Here is an 18,952-nt window from a genome sequence, read left to right as displayed (position 1 = left end):
GAAAGGGTTTGTAAATAAATATATTGTAAAAGCCGACAACTCAATACATTTAGGTTAAATGCTTAAAGAATTTTCCAATGATAACACCTATGTGAAGGAAAATATGAGTCCATAAACTCAGATGATCACTCATTTAGTTAATCAAGCCTATCATAAAAATGAGTAGTGGCATCGATCTTTCCCTTTGTGTGACTGAATCAATCTTCTCATGCATCAAGCAAACCCATAGAGAAAACACTTGGAATAAATTATGGCACTTTTGGGCCTCCTTCTTGGAAAACCAAAATTGATCCAACGATCCTTTTCTGGAGAATACATGGTTTGAAGATCATCAAAAATGACCAATATCATGTGGGATTCAAATGTAGGACCATCAAAAAACAAAGTGAGGTTGAGGAAAGGATTAGAAGGAAACTACTTGTAGGCTTTAGTTAAGGGGTTGCAAATACAAAGAAGATTTGTAGTGTGGAAAGAGAGATAGAGCAATCCTTGCAAGGATACTATTTGAATTGTAAGTTTGGTGGGTAGGAACTTATGTCCAATTTCAGGGTTTTGTGGAGATGAATATTGTAGAAATTAAAAAGTATTCTATTTTCATTGTGATGTACTGTTGTGCTAGTGTAATTAGTGAGCAGTAGCCATGAATTTTTTTTCTTAATAGATGTGGAATAATGGAGAATAAAATGGAGAGGAGAGAAGAGGGAATACCAAAACATATAGACAAAGTACAATCAAGCAAAATTGAGAAGAGATAGATAGAAGAAGAGTCTCTCCAAAAAATCCTCAGGCACCCCTTCCATCCTCTTTTAACCTATTTAATTTAAAATAATTGTACTTATTAAAACATATAGCATCTTCAACTAAATTTTCTAATACCATCTCCTCAAGGAAAACTTGATTTAGTGATGTGACATGTCTATCTTAAACATGCATATAAATAAGGTTTCCTAATTTTATCAGTCACATTATAGAACTTTGGGGATCAACAAGATCCCCTTTCACCTAACTTTCAATCATCAAATTGAAAAATCATAACAAATTAACTCAATAGGAGCAACTTCAGACACTAGTTTCAAAAAATGATCAGTGGTGAGATTTTAATAGTAATGAGCTTTGGACTTCAATTCTTTTCTTTTTAATGTCAATTATGTATATAACCATACACACCCATTTGAATGTACATATTGAAAGAGTATAATGATTAAAATCATTATAATCCCCCCTTTAAAAAATCTTCAATTTCTTATTGCTTTACTGATCTGGTGAAGTCAATCAGGGCTTAAAGTGTGTGTGGCTAAAAAAATTGCATTTCAAACAACTGACTTCTCAATAATACTTTGAAGGTTCTCCTTGTATCCATTAAGATCAAAATTGATCATTGTTAAAACCTTCAAAACTCATTTTTAACCTTTCTCATAAACCGCCAATTTTGTGTCATGAGGCCTCTAAGATGATTTTTAAAACAAATAAACTGAAACAACTGAGATTTGAAAATTTGTATTTGTGCTCTATATCATTCACACTATCACCCTACAAAATTTTGTCTTATAAAGACATTTTGATCAAATGATATTAACCACCAAATTTCCCTACTTCAAACTACCCTGCAAGTGAATATATTAGAAATAGATAATTGCATTTGGTTATGGCTTTGAATATTAGACAAATAGTAACTTAGGAATATGAAACTTGGAATGTAGGTTCACTTTGACATAGAGAGTATAAGTCCATAATTTGGGCCAATGATGAATTACTAGGTGCATTTTGCAAGCTTACAAAGATGAGTTTTGGGAATCGCACAACTAAAAATGTTGACATAACAATGGTTTTGCATATGGATTGGTGGAAACTTTAAAATTGGCATACTCTAAGAATTTTTAGTGTAGAATATAGTGGTGAAATCTAGTTGGCTCAATCTATCACAGTTTCAAATTTATAATATCCTGAACATGCCTTCTAATCAATCTACACATTTAGCTCCTAGTAAAACTTCAAAAATTGCATTTAGAATCTCATTTGAAAACTAGTCAAACGGATTTTTCATAATCTTGAATATAGAACTTAACTTGTCTCTGACACCTAGAATTCACCAAAAAAAAATTTCTCAATAGGATCAATGGGGTCCAAGTTGTATTGAATCAAAGTGGGTTACTAGATAACTATTAAAGAAGGTAAGTGGATAGTTTTTAATGAAATTGCAAATGGAATTAACTCTAAAAACTCATCAAATAGATCATCAAGAATTCAAATTGAAAAAATAGGATTCTATTTATGACTAAAATGTGGGGGTATGATCACTTCTTCAAAATAATCAATGGGTCATAAAATATTCACTGTCAAAAAGGGCTCCCTAGAGTTCTAAACAATGTGCATCAACATGACAACAACAAACAACCAACTTTGGAGAATTCAAAACCACATCAAAATATGTTAAAATATCTTGAAATATGGAACATAGGTTCTTTGATATTCATACTAAGAACTTCCAAAGTGGCGAGTCGTGACACTAAATTGGTTGCAAGATATTCAAATGCAAACTTGTCTTCTGACCTATGTTTGACACTTGAAGGAAAAGGTAGATTTGATAAGTGCTCAAAACAACACTTCACCATATGACTTTGAATCAAAACTTATCATCATGGAACACATTCATAAACTAAATCAAATGTGTGGGATAGCTAACACCTCAAAGGCCTCGAAATGACAGTCAAGTACATATGTATGCAAAACTTTTATAGGGGCTAACTTTGGCACAATTTTCAAATTAGTACTCAAAATCAACATTAAATTTTGAGTCCCAACTAAAGCTTTAAATTTTGATGTACATGGAATATCAAACCCTAATTTAATAGTTCCATCACATTCCTCAAATTTTTCAAACTTACTAAGATCTCTAGTCATATGATATGAGTAACCACTATCAATGATCCATTTATCATTCTTACTAATATGTGAAATGAGAGTTTTTTCATCCTTGTACCTTTCCTCATTAAGGTCTTCATTAACAACAAAATACATGATTTCTACTCCATCTTTCTCATCTTTAAGTATTATGGCTTGGTCTGGTCTTCCTAAGAAATGCAACATGATTTCTTCCCTTTGTTCTTGTAATCTTTTTTCTTTCTATACTTATGATCCTTCTTATCATTTATGTATTTCTTGTCATACTTGTAATTTTTAGGACATTTTGTAGAAAAGTGACCAACTTTATTACATTTGTAACATATTAGAGGTAATTTACCTTTACCTCTTGGTTAGAGGATTTTAACCAAAGATCATCTAGACCTTATCACTCTTTGTCATTACTAAAAATTGGTTTGCTCTAAAGGAATTAAAAACATCACTGATCAATGTTACCATATATGATTTAAAAGACTTGTTAGGTCCACTCGGTTAAGATAATTTATTTGTTACAATGGTAAGAAAATAAAAATCAAATGATCTACTAGTTTTAGCACTACCTTACTTGCTTAGATCTCTTCTTTTCTTGGTCTCTTCCTTGTGATCTATTTATGGCTTATTCACATTCTATCTCTTTCACTTTAACACTTCTCTTTCTTGATCTATTCACCGCTATTCCACTCAGTTGACCTTATCTTTTATTCTTCTTTAATTCTCTCACTTCACCAGCAATATCAACAAATAATCAGCAACCAAAATGGTCTCATTCATCTACTCAAATAGATAACTTTTGTCTTCTATATCCTTCCTAATTTTTCCACTTAATTACAATCGTAGATCTTAGATTCATTGTATCTAGTCATTTGGTCAACACTAGTTTACCTCAAATTTTGTGTTCATTCTAAAAATAAAAAATATTCTCCATACAATCATCATTAAATTATTCCAGTCATTGATCTCCTTAAAAACATCATCCTTATCATTTATGGCTCTCAAGAATTATCAATTTTCATCATTTGTCAGCCTCAAATTAATCTTTTATTTTGTTCATCACTCAATGAAAACTTCAACTTAACTTGGGTAATACATCACTTGGTTAATACTAGAATTACTAGATTAACACTAAATTTTAATTGTTCTTTTCCAAGAACTTAGTGAAAATTGTAATCATTTGGTTAATATTGTGGTCCTTCTTTCACCGACTCACCAATTATGAACTTAATCACAACATAACATGATTGCAAAATAATCTAACCAAGAATTTTTTTTCATAATCCAATTGATTCAAGTACTCATTTAATGCCTATAATTATCAACCTTGTCATCATCGTACTTTCTTCAAATCCTCTTCATCAATCAAATGATATGGTACTCTACTTAATTAGAATAATGTCTAACCAACTAAGGCTTGACACAAATGAAACCATAAAAACTTATATGACTCTTTTATATATAGTAACAACATTCTCAATTTGCATTATTAGTTGGGGCTAACAAATTAGTGAGAAAAAAATGCTTTGTTGGATTCATGGTCATAACATATTCTCTACATTTGATGAGTACTTTCCTTGTATGATCAACATGAGATATTTCATACTTTGAGTAGATAGTTATATCATCAATATATATTACCAAAATAATTTCTAATACACATTTAAAAGTCATCTCCATTACCTTTTGAAATATAGTGTCTTCATTAGTTAGTCTGAATGGAATTTTACAATAGGCATATGTACCCCATTTAGTGGTAAATGTTGTCTTATATGATTTAATTTTTGGACTTAGATTTACTGGCCTAGGAAAATATTTATTCCACGTACAGAAGAGGAATTGTGTCTTTAAGAGAATCCCTATTAAAGTCTCTAAAGTTCATACATGATTTTTTTCTCCACTATTTTTCCTTTGACAATATTAGATTGGATTTATTAATAGGACAATTTATATTAACCTCTATAATTTTGGATAAATATTTTCACATTAAACGCTCAATCTTGGGATGTGTTAGTCTCTAATTTTTTTCTAATAGGATTCACATCAATGCTTACTTTTATAGTATGTCGAGGAAAGCTTGGTCCAAAACGCTTTAAGTCTTCATATGTCCAATTAATAACATAATTGAATACTTGACATAATTTAATGAAAACTTTCATTTTAGTCTCAGATCATACTTTTATGAAGTTAAGTCTTTCCATCAAAAATAGTGACAAATCTATAGTCATCCTTTTTTGCAACTAAGTTCTAGATTTTACTCCTTTCTTGATCACCAAAAATAAAGATGCCCTCTAAAGTGACTAATTCGTTAGGGAATATTTTGGAATTGATTTGTATTATATAATCTCCATATTTTTTTTTAGTATGGTTTAATTTTTAGTAGAAAACTTTGCTTCATTTTACAATAAATTGACAATATATGAATCAAAGTCAAATAGTTTCCAATTAGCACAATTATTAGGGATAGTAGGCCTCATAACCAATATAATATGGTATTCCTTGTTGATAACAATTTTCCAATTTTATATTGTCATTGATGTTACACAAATGTGAATCTTTTACTGAGCACAATGTTAACTAAGCTCAAGAGATTCTATTTTTAGCCGAGAAACAGTTAGTGTTAACCGAGTTTGGTTGGTTAGTAAAGAATTTAACATTAATCAAGTTTCGTTAGCCAATGAAGAGAGCTAGTGTTAACTGATTTAGGTCAGTCATCAAAGGAAGTTTTGTATTAACCAAGTGACCAGTCTAGTGTTAGCCAACTATCAGTAGATTACTTTTGTTAATTATTGGTTAATACAAGATGACTAAATGGATGTTAAATTTTTGTAAAGAAGGGTATTCAAGATGAGTTGACATTGAGTATCATATATATGAAATGTCAAGTTATGGATTGAATAAATAAATTAGGGAAACAATGTAAAAAAAATAAGTGACATGACAAGGATATATGATTAAGGATAGAGCATCCGAGTTAGAAGACTGAGTTGCAAAGACTATTATAGTCAGGAAGCATCAAAAGGTTAAACTAGAACAATGATATGAATCTACAAAATCTAGTTGTTTCAACAATAAATTCAATCATTTTTACTCTCTAACAATTTTAGTAGTGAAGAAATCTCTTAACATAGTTGGCTTAAAAGTCATTTTGTAAATCCCATAACAAGGTGACATTTATAGATTGAAGTGTCTAAAAACCTCTAACAAGACCACTCCTAATAGAGTGGTTCAAATCCTCTAAAAGGGTCACACTTAACCATGTGTTTTGTAACCTTTAATAGAGTTTTCTCCTAATAGGGGTCACTTTAGAAGAGTGAAAGTGTGTAAGTAGTTGCATTGGTGGTTTTCCCAAATTAAGTTTCTACATTAAATCTTGGTGTCTCATGTGTTCATGTTATTTTCTTAATGCTTTATGTTTCTACAACTAAGTTACTAAAGTTTAATACATGTTAATATCTTAAGAATTCTTTTTTAACCAAGCTACAATGACTATCTAGTTCTAACCAAGTAGAGAGAGGATTTTGTTTATTAAGGGATAAGTTTGTGTTGACATCTAAGAGACTTGGAATTTTTTTTGTGGTAATTGATTCACCCTTCCCTCTTAGTTACTCATTGCATTTCCAAATTTTGGTATCAAAGTTGTTGGTTATTATAGGAAAGGTTTCAAAGACCTAAGCTAAAGATCAAGATGTCTTACAAAAGAGAGATTCTTAAACTTAACCTAGAGAACTTTTCAGCATGGTAGGAATTGATAAAGCTACATCCAGGAACCATTTGAGATAAAGGTTTTTACTTCTTGTTCAACTAGTATGTGGCACCGCAAAATCCTTTAACTATGGATCAAATGGTGGATATGAGGAATCACAATATAATGATGATCAATATTGCTTCCTCTCTCAACTATTCAAAATTTGATGAAGTCAAATATTTCCCTACTTCCTATGACATGTGGAAAAAAATAGAGAAAACAAATGGAGGAGATGATAATGTGAAAAGAGCTAAAGGAGAAAGTCTAAGAGGCCAGTTTGATCAAATCAAGATGAAAGAAGCTAAAAATATTGTTTAGTGAAAGAATCAAGTGTAACTCCATTGAAATATGCATGGAGAAAAATAGATAATACAACAGTAGTTAGAAAGATATCAAGAAATCTTCTTCCTATTTATGTAATTAGAGTTTCATTTATTCAAGAGATGATATGTGATCCTAAAAATGATATAACTTTGGATGCACTAATGGGAAGATTGAATGCTTTTGAGCTGGATAACTTTGATAACTATCTTCCTAACACTAACAACATAGAACCTAAGTTCAAAGAAAAACCAACTCTTGGTAGAAAGGGAGTAAACTCAAAAGGAAAATGGATTGACATTAAAAAAGATGATGATTTTGAGGATGACCTTGAAGTCATTGAAGCTCTACTTTCAAGAAGGTTTCCAAAAGGCAAAGATAAATATAAAGGTAAAATGTCATTTATTTGTTTCTCTTGTGAAGAGGTAGGTCACATTACTACAAGGTGTCCAAATATAGAAAACAAAGATGAAAAAAAATTCAATAAGTTCAAAGGCAAGAAAGACTTCAAGAACTACAAGGACTACAAAGACAAAGGTAAGAAATCTTGTTACATTGATAAAGATTGTGATAGTGACAATGAAGATGAAATAGAATTTATTTTTATTAAGGATGAATCAAATGATGAGGAAAAGGAAATGATGACACATGGATAATAGATAGTGGTTGTTCTCTTTAGATTATTGGTGACAAAACTAAGTTTGAACACTTGGAACACGATGATGGTGGAAGTGTTAGATTTTGAAACAATGAACCATGTTATGTGAAAGGAAAATGATGCATTCCATTAATTGATGGAATCAAATATGGCAATGCCTACTAGATGGTAGGACTAAGGTACAATCTTCTAAGTATGGCACAACTAAACAAATTTGGATACAAGGTAGGTTTCAAGAATTGGAAATCCAAGTTGTTGGATTATAAAGGAAACCTAGTTGGGACTGGCAATCAAACTAAAGGTAATCCATTCTATCTAGATCTCACTGAAAGTTCATGCTTTTTAGTACAAGTAGAGGAAAGTTGGCTATAGAATAAATTAATGTTTCATGTAAACTTTGATAACTTGGTTGCCATAAGAAAAAATAAAATAGTAAGAGGTATTCCAAATTTGAAGAAATGTGAGATGACCATGTGAAAACAATGTCAAATTAGAAAAATGGGCAAAAGTAGTTTCAAAATTAAGAATTATTATACATAAGAAGTCTTGGAAATAGTTCACATAGATCTAAATGGACCAATAGGTAAAAAGATCTGTAGTGGAGACAAAGTTTTCATTTTTTTTATTGATGATTATTCTAGGATGATGATAGTGATGTTCCTAAAAGAAAAATCTGAAAATTTTCAAAAGTTCAAGTGGTATTTGGCTAGAGTTGAAAAAGAAATAGGGAAGAATCTAAAATTCCTAAGGTCAAATAGAGGAGGTGGATTCATCTCTAATGAATTCAAGGAGTTCTATAATGAAAGAGGGATCAAAAGACAAGTATCTGCATCTGGTACACCTTAGTGGAATGACATAGTAGAAAGAAGAAATATATCCATCATGGATTGTGCAAGAACACTAATGATTGAGAAACATGTTGCAACCAAATGTTGGAAAGAAATAATCAACATGATACTTCATACCTTGAACTAAGTTCAACTGAATAAAGGTACAAATCAAACACCTCATGAACTATGGTAGCACTATAAACTTAATGTCTATTATTTAAAAGTATTTGGAAAAAAATATATATATCTTGAAAGAGGTAAGGAAAGGAAATTTTGATGCAAAAAGTGATGAAGGAATATTCCTAGGCTACTCTGACATGAGAAAAAATAAATAAATGTTTGATTCTTTTTACTCGCAAAGTTAGAGAATGTGTATATGTGAAAATTTATGAGTTTGCAAAAAAGAGTAAAGCAAAAAGTAGCAAGGAACCTGAGGACTACATAAACTCTTTTTACTATCAACCTAAGACTTTACCCAAGTTACAAGCAAGTGTGATTAAGAAACAATAGACTATAGCACCTATGTCACCTAAGTCTGTAGTGGAAAGCAAGTTATAGCTTATACAACTCAAGTCTCAAACAGAGGAATCTAAGTCATAGAAAGATGGAACCAAGTCTTAGATAGTAGAACCTGAGAAAAGAATAGAAGATCGTAGAGTCATTAAACGTGGCGAACCAAGTGAAACAAGTCCTAAATCAAGAAGGAAAGAACCTATACTTGCTAAATATGTTAGAAGGCATCATACATCTAAACCAATAATTGGAGATCAAACAGGAGGCATACTAAAACAAGAAAAAAATAAAAGGTACATGTTTTCTTAGTGAATTTGAACCTAGATCTATAAAAGATGCTTTGAATAATGAAATTTGGATAGAGGCAATGAATGAAGAAATTGAGAAAATTGAAAGAAATAATACCTAGACTCTTTTTCCAAGACCTAAACACAAAAATGTGATTGGTACAAAATGGGTTTTTAGAAACAAATTGAATGAAAAAGGTGAGGTATAAAGGAACAAGGCAAGGTTAGTATGTAAAGAATATGCTCAAGAAGAAGGTATTGGCTATGAAGTAAAAATTTCTCCTATTGCAAGACTTGAAGGAGTCAGAACACTACTTGCATATGATGCACATAAATGATTCAAAGTGTAGCAGATGGATGTAAAACCATCTCTCTTAAATGGAATTCTAGAAGAATAACTCTACATTGAACATCCTAAAGGTTTCATTGATCCAAACAAAAGAAACATGGTTTGCCAACTATACAAAGCCTTATATGGTCTGAAACAAGCTTCTAGAGCATGGTATGAAAGACTACATGGTTATCTAGTAAGAATTAGTTTTCAAAGAACAAATGATAATTGTAAAGCCACACTAAGCACAAACCGATAGATATAAAACAAAGAACAATAAACGCAATAATTTTTTTATTATATCAACTTAATACAAGTACAAATACATAGATTGAACCACTCTCAATCTGAAAACCTCAAAATGAAAGATGATATCATCCAAGTACATTTCCATTATAATGCAAATACATATAGAGTTCAGTTCAATAATGAAGTACAACATCTTTCTTAATCACTAATGTCCAACATATGGACCCTACAAGTAATTAAAAAATTGAATCAAGAAGAAACTTCAACAGTCATCCTTAGCTACTTGCTAATCAACTAGAAGCACCTAGAAAACACACAGAAATGCAACACAACAAAAAAAAAAGGGGGCTCAATACACACTAAGTTGAAAAGTGTAATCCACCTACATACATGTTAGAATAAACGTATACATAACCATAATGCAGATATCTGATCCACTTATCACAGTGCAGTTCCAAAATTAATATGCAAGAAGTAAACATTTACTTAACAATGCTAAATTAAACTCGCACTAAGAATAACCCATAAATGAATCATATATATACTGAGGTGTCATCATTATGGCTCTAATATTCTGCATCCATATATGGTATGCTCATAGTCAACACATAACAGTAGTCTCTATTATACTTGTCAATGACAGAATAGAGATATGCCTTGTTCTCCATACTTAACCATATAGGTTTAAGTCATAGGTAAGGCCAATTATCTTTTATATGTAATTAACCCACCCAATTCATTTTAATGTTATCACTTTATTAATTAACTGAATAGGATAAACCAAATTTAGCCACCTCGATATATGTTCATCACAGCTATTCTTAAAATACACATCAAACAGATATACTAAGAATGTACATGCAACAGATATAAATCAGTATTCAACATGATACTACATCCTTTAATCTATTTGGATACATCTTATAATGCCTATTCCAAAGATAAATTTAGATTACTATATCAACATAAACAAATACTATAATAATAAGAACTCGTAAATACAATTAAACTGACACATTAATTTAATGATATTTATTGATCTTAGTACTATACTATTTAACCCTGTTGTCATAACAATCTACATTTATCCTTTGAAATAGCAATATGGTAAGATCAAAGTATAGCTGATATTTTTGTTTTAAAAAAAAAATGAATTTTATCAACATATATCATAGTCGAAACTTAATCTAAAATCTACTTTCCATTTCAATAGCAACTGGGATACAGTTCTGATACCCAGAGCATAACAGAGTATAACTTAAAAAGTAAAAGAATTCCATTTCATTTCAAACATAATGATTCTATTAGAATACTTTGAAATAACATTTTAACACCAGTGACAGTTTTCTACATAATCAGACTCAATCAATGTTTGAATAGAGGGTCAATAATAACGTTGCTACTCATGTTAACTATACATCTTAATTACTATGACTTCAGTTCTAATCGTAATCAAATTTATGGGTTTATAAAACCTTAAAAAAAAAATCATTTCACAAAGTAATTATTAGCTGAAACTATGTTTTCTCCATATGAAAATATTGCCTTTTTAAAACTTACAACATCACCATTCGTCATTATTTAACATTTTCATATTACAAAGACCAACTTCATTTCTTTTCCTTTCACAAAAACTATTCAGTTTATTGTATATAAAAGAATGAAACAATTGTATCCAAAGAGTCATTTATCATCAAATAAGTAAAAATCTATTATTAAAAAAAAGTACATCAATTAACAACATATTACTGTATGTTCTCTAATAATCACAGACAACCAAAATTCCCACATTTTAATACGACTGGTATATTGATTAAGGGTAGTTTTATAACTCCTTCGAATTAGAAAGTGTTCGGCTGTCAACTAATGATTCTCGCTACCAAAGACATGGTCATATCGAAGGTATGTTGTTTCCACTGAACTACTAAGGACTTAACCGCATTTCAATGCCGATAATCCCATATAAGTTTCCACGACCAAAACACAATTTCCCTAATTCAAAGATAAACTATAACTTTTTTTTTTTTTAAACATCACATATCGATTGAGATATGACTGTTTGTCAAAATTCCATGAACTCGCAATTATATGCTAACTATTTACCAAAATAACAATGTCAGTTCCTTACTTCTAACCGTTAACAATTTATATGTTTTTACACCTAAAATCAAAACTATACAGTCTTCCATTAAAATTATTGACTGCGACAATGGAAAGTTTGAATCTTAAAATTTCCCAAATTTACTAAATTTGACAAATTCTATGTAAGATCTAAAACTTTACTTCATGCAAACAGTTCAAACAATATCTGAGCTTTAGTTTTCATGAAAACTGTTTAACAAAATAATCGAACCCAAGATTGTTATACTCGAATCCCTCTATGACAATGTCATATATCGCATGCCACCCATAAAATAGAATATCAAACAAAACTCACACACAGTGGTAAATATATAGAGCTCGACTCTATCGACCACAATCTATGTGCTATGACACATTATCAACATAAACAGCAACACCAATTGTAATAACCAAAAACTCAAATAAAACCTACATCCCCACAACCATACACTATGGTATATTTGACACACGGTTGAGTTGTATATGGTCGAGCTTATCAATATTTAATACAAATTTTTTAAAAAAACAACAACCAAATGCCATTTATATTCTATCCTACCACTAAATCCTTAATATCCACGCTCAAGCATGGGAGTCAACAACGTCCAACAAAACTTGTCGAACCCTGCCCACTTCCAGACTCGAGAGTCGACATGTAACACAGAAAATAAACCGCATATAACATTCATTACTTGAAAACCAAAATAACAACAGTAAGAGAGAGTAAGGTTAGAAAATGCCCCTACCTAAAATCACAAAAATCCAAACCATGCTTCCCAAATCGAACACCGACCAAAAAAACCAGAGAGAAATGTATCAAATTGACTGGCTATGAGCAACTCCGCGATACTCAGCCTCAAAGGCATGCATTTACATAAAACAAACTCCTCCATGATACTGATTCCATAGCAACAAGGGTCACAGGTGTTCATCAAACAGAGCAATGTAGCCAAGTTTCTGGCCCTATCTTAACAGGAAACCCAACTCACAAAATGAAATGATCGACTAAAACCTTAGTGCCATAATACCTCATAAAAAAATGCATTAAATTCAACTGCAGGACCGAGTACAATGACAGTCTAAAACCACCGCCATATTTTGGCTTTTCAAACCATTAACATATTATCATTAACATAGCATTCGAAACAAATGCAAAAATCCCTTTAATATGATAGCATGCAAAACCCATTGGGTTTTATAAATATAAACCTTATTTCATATAATCAACAACATTAGATAAGACATAGACAATAGCTGAATGGTATAAGCCATGGGTTTAAACCCCTACAAAAAGAACACAAAGTATAAAAATACTAATGTCATTAGGATATTTAGCCCTTATCAATACAAAGAATATATGTAAGAATAATCAAACTAATTAAAATTACATAAACATATTTAAGATGAATAACCCCACTAATATCACAATTGAATTCATTTCCTTAAGTTTATTAAATCAAATAGAACTGTTTTATAAACAATATATCTAGGCAAAGAAAATTCATATAGCATATCATGAATTTAACACTGGCCAATAAATAACTCGCAATATTAACAAATTGGTATCGCCAAAATAACTGAAGTAAAAACTTTCTAATAATAATCCAAAAGTATTGTGCATACACCACAATAATGTAAAATCAGAGATATCAACATGATAATCTTGAGGCAGCAATATGTAACTAGCATAAACTCATGTTCCTAGGACATTAATAACCAAGTTCTACAGATAACACGAACATAACACCAGAAAGAAACTTATAACCACAAAGTCATAATATGTAGAAAAACCAAAGTAGTGGTCAGGCATGACAATAATAGTAGTCTATATATTAAAGAAGGACCACAAAACAAGATGTTTCTAGTAGAAATATTTAAGGATAATATTTTATTTATAGGACACGATGACTTATGTAAATTATTCTCTAAAGAAATGAGGAAAGAATTTGAAATGTCAATGTTTGGATAGATAAAATTATTTTTTGGTTTACAAGTTCATAAAATAAAGGATGTTATCTATATCACTTAGTCAAAATACATCAAAGAAATATTGAAGATCTTTGGAATGGAATATTCTAAACTAGTTGGAACACCTATGTCTACTAGACACAAACTATTCAAGAATGATGATTAAAAGGTGGCAAATTAGACTACCTACAAATCTATGATTGGGAAACTTCTCTATGTGGTATACACAAGGCTTGATATTGCATTACCAATCAGTATAGTTGCAAGATTTTCTACAAATCTAAAAGAAAATCATATGATGGTAGTCAAAAGAATTTTGAGATATTTAAAAGGCATTGAAGACTATGGTTTATGGTACAAGAAAGGAGGAAACTTGAGTTAAAATTATTTATTGGTGCAGATTGGGATGGAAGCATTGATAACAAGAAAATGGCTAATGGTAGAGCATTATTTCTTGGAAATAGGTTAGTTTCATGGACAAGCAAGAAGAATAATTGCATCACTCAATCTATGTAGAGGTAGAATATGTTGCTACAACACTTAATTTTTCTAACATAATATGGATCAAGCAAGTGTTATTAGGAATGAAGGAAGAAATCAAGGAAATAATGGTTATCTATTGTGATAACAAAACAACAATTAATATATCCAAGAACCTAGTAATGCACACTAAGAAAAAATATATTGCAATCAAATATCATTTTTTGAGGGAATTAGTTCAAGACAGAGTGGGGATTGGAATATGTAAACACCGAGGAATAGGTTGTAGACATATTCACCAAGCCATTACCTATAGATGCATTTTTGTATCTTAGAGGTAATATAGGGGTCATTCCCCTATCTAATGCTTACTAGAGTATAGATTAGTGATGCATCAATTGAGCTTTATTGAATAACTATCAAGTTGATACCATATTGTTAGATCACATTACATATGAATCAGTACATCAAGTACATTGCAATTTTATCATATGAAGTATATGGAACTTGATTTCAAAGATAAAGAGATTGATATCACATCAAAGAAAAGAATAATAAGGAGAAATTTTTATTAGAGAAAGAGGGAGAGATTGGTAAGACAAAGTTTGAAGATCAATAACAGAGGGAGACTATGAGAGGAAGTTCTCAATGATGAAGAATCAAAATCAAACTAAGGATATTATAGAATCTTATAAATCATTCTGATGCTCAAAGTTTTCTTTGTATAATGACATGTTGTGTTCCCATCAATTCCAAAGAGGGAGATTGTTGATAAAAATTATTCAATTGTATATTGTCATTGATGTTAAACAAATGTCAAGATTTTACCAAGCATAGTGTAAACTGAGCTTAGGAGATTCCAGTATCAGTTGAGTAGAAGTTAGTGTTAACCAATTTTGGTCTATCAATGAAGAGAGCTAATGTTAACCGAGCTAGGTTCCTCATCAAATAAAGTTTTGTATTAATTGAGTGATCAGTCTAGCGTTAGCCACCTATCAACAAATTACTTTGTTTAATTAATTAGTTAATACAAATTGACTAAATGGATATTAAATGTTTGTATAGAAGGGTATTCAAGCTGACTTGACATTGAGTATCATATATATGAAGGGTAAATTTATGGGTTGAATAAAGAAATTGGGGGACCAATGGAGAAAAAGAAGTGAAATGAGAAGGATGTTTGATCAAGGACAATGCATTTGAGTCAAAAGATTGATCTACAAAGAATATTCAAATCAGGAAGGATCAAGAGGTTAAACTAGTACAATGATCTAAATCTACAAAAGTCATTTTCTTCAAAAATCATAGGTCAATCATTGTTACTCTCTAAAAATTGTAGCAATGATGAAATCTCTTAACAGAGTTGTGTTAATAGTAATTTTGCAAATCCTCTAAGAAGGTGGCATTTCCAAATTGAAGTGTCTAAAGACCTCTAACAAGGCCACTCCTAATAGGGTGATTCAAATCTTCTAGCAGTTTCACACTTAACTGTGTGTTATGTAACCTTTAATAGGGTTGTCTCCTAACAACTCACTTCAAAGAGTAAAAATTCATAACTAGTTGCATTGGTGGTTTTCCCAAATTGGGTTTCCACATTAAATCTTGGTGTCTCATGTGCTCATTTTATTTTATCTATGATTTATTTTTATGCAACTAAGTTATCGAAGGTTAATACACATTAATATCTTAAGACTACTTTTCTAACCAATCTATACTAGCTATCTCAGTCTAACCAAGTAGAGCAATGATTTGTTTTATTAAGTGAGAAGTTTGTGTTGACATCTAAGGGAATTGGAATTGTTTTGCGGTAATTGATTCACCTCTCCCCTCTCAGTTACTCCTTGCATTTCCAAAAATTCTTTTGTTTCTTCAACATGGTGTCATATTTCATAATGAATGCTAATTTTGAAAGCATATCAACATGCTTGCTTTGATTTTGTGGAACGCTACCTATGATGAAGGCTCAAAAGACCTCAATGAAATGCAAAAATCTATGTTAATATAATTTGAGGAGGTTGTTCTTTGGAATATTCTAATTTATAAATTTTTTAGCAACCAAAATCACTATCTCTAGTGACTTGTAGATTTGTATACTTTTTTTTTGTGCAATTTAAAGACCTTGAATCAAGGATTCATAATCAACTAAATTCTTAGTGAAACTAAAATTATGTCTAAATTAATAGTATCTTTTATCAAAATTTATAAACAATAATTACACCACTAATGAGTCCATTTTTATTTATTGAACCATCAAATAAGAACTCCATAATTATTCAATAACTTCATGTTACTTCATAAGGTTACAAGTAGGAGCATCCTCTTCAAGTATAACATAAGTTACTAGGCCTATCTCTTTAGCTTCTTGAATTGGATTAAATTGAAAAACATTATGTCATTCATCTAAAAGAAAATTAAGATCATTTTTCAAGAGATTAGAAGGTTCATGGATTATTTATTCTTATTCTTTATGATGTAGTGTTCAATTCATGTTTATAATGATATGTATATAGGGGTCTATTATTCAATTGTTAAGGAAAGGTGAAGTGCATAATCACAATAATTGAATACTGAATAATAGTAAGAATCTAATAGCTATGATAAGAATACATCACATAATAAATCAACACATTTGACATAGAGAGTTGGTCATGCAAAAACCCTTTGTTAGATGGAAAACTGCATTGGCAATAACACCCACAAATCCTTTACTACTATAGTAGAAAGGTTTTTAATTAGGGCATACAAAGATGTTACTTCTAGTGACTTACCCTGTTAGGAGTAATTTTACCTTGTTAGGAGTAATAAAAAAGGACCTATTAAAGTATAACTTGTGAAAGGATTTTACAACACTCTTCAAGTATGTACTCAATTAGGATATTTTACAATAAAATTGTTCAGTCCACTCTATAAGGATATTTTTTGTTATAATGGTAAGAAACTAATACTATGGTATTTTGATATATATAAACTTACTTTACCTTTTAACATCCAATCTACTCTATACTCATAGATCACCTTTATGTGATAGATTTCATTTGTTCTTTGCTTAGTAACTCTATTATACTTTATCTTAGCTTGATCTTCAAACTTTCATTCCTCTAACCTGTTTGAGATAAAATTGGGGTGATTATTTATTTCCTTAATTTTCTTCTCTAGTAGGTTTCACGGGGCTTTTTGTTTGATCTATTATGCCACTTTTTTCTAGTCTCTCTAGAACACTCTATTATGCCACTTTTTTCTAGTCTCTCTAGAACACTTGATTATTTTTTTTGATCTAATATCCCATTTTTTGTTTCTATTCTCTCTTGAACACTAAGATTAGTTATCTCTTCTTATATACATTTAAATGGGGATGGAATTTCAGGGTATCCAACACAAGTTCATTGATATTAGTATTATTCATCTAATCGATAATGTTAAGAGGTGTATTTGATGACTTTATAGGACCCTTAGCAACCGTAGGGTCTAGTCTCTGGATTAGAGTACATTGTGGCTCCTTAGGCTTCTTCTTTTTCTACTATGTATTCTAATTTTGATATGGGGGAAAATTATAATGTTTTGTACTTATTGATATAGTAGTTGTAATGGCCTCTCAAGTGAAAGTTTGATTTGATGTAGTTTGTGAAACACTTTATACTGCTCTTCTTTTTCTTTGAGTGTTATGAACTATGTCATCTTTATTACCATGATTTACACCTCAAATGTCTTCTTGATGAAATCTCATGAGAATCCCCTTGATGTTGGGATTGTTAAAAACACTAAAATGGTTTATATTAAACTATTTTAAAAATGTTTTTGGCTCATCTTGAATGGTTAGAGCTTGATAAAAATATGCTTCTTGAAAAACACACTACTCATAAGCCTGATTGAAAGTAGTACACAATTACTTCCCTTGAGAAAGGTTTTTTTGAATAGTGAGAAGAACCCTAAACTTTATTTGTGTTTGTATTTATATGGGAAACACTAATCATAGACCTATTTTAGTTCTATGGACCTTTTACTTGATCTTGTGGCCTATTGTATGAAGAACCTTGAAGACATAGTTGATATCTCCTATTACCTTGAGTTTATTGCCTCTCTAGAGTTACTATCGTGTTCCCTTTATTTTACAATACAAGGTCTAAACCTTGTATATTTTGTATCATGGTTTCAAGATTTCTAGATGGATACGCAAAACTTTTAGCAAGAATAAGAGAATGACTTGAAGTGGTAGTAGTGGGTGACCCCACAATAGTGTGTTATTCTTTTTTGAATATGTTGATATGTGTTTAAACAATTAAAAAATGAATCGGTGAGTTAAGCCTTGAAAAGTACTATTTTAAGGAATTAACTAAAAATGGTCAAAGCCTCTTAGATCAAAAAACATTTGATATAAACTATCTAATGCTCATTCATACATATAATTGATTCTCCTTCACACCTATTAGAATGTTGAAGCTTTAATGGATTTGGGATAAATTAGAGGGCTCAAATGGAACAAAAAAAGGAAAGCTCATTTGTATAAAACAGGTAACTGGAATGTTTTTTCTAATGATTATAGATTTAATAAACTTT

At 30.6% G+C, this 18,952-nt stretch overlaps 1 pseudogene; it reads right to left on the bottom strand.

Annotated features, from left to right (window-relative positions):
- Nucleotides 1–213: 213 nt before the first annotated feature.
- On the bottom strand, nt 214–800 carry LOC149547402 (uncharacterized; annotated as a pseudogene).
- Nucleotides 801–18,952: the final 18,152 nt, after the last annotated feature.

This window comes from Cupressus sempervirens, chromosome 7, assembly GCF_028749045.1.
Source record: "Cupressus sempervirens isolate cs-2001-9-10 chromosome 7, ASM2874904v1, whole genome shotgun sequence".
NCBI classification, from domain to species: domain Eukaryota; kingdom Viridiplantae; phylum Streptophyta; class Pinopsida; order Cupressales; family Cupressaceae; genus Cupressus; species Cupressus sempervirens.
This window is presented reverse-complemented; position numbering and strand designations above follow the sequence as displayed.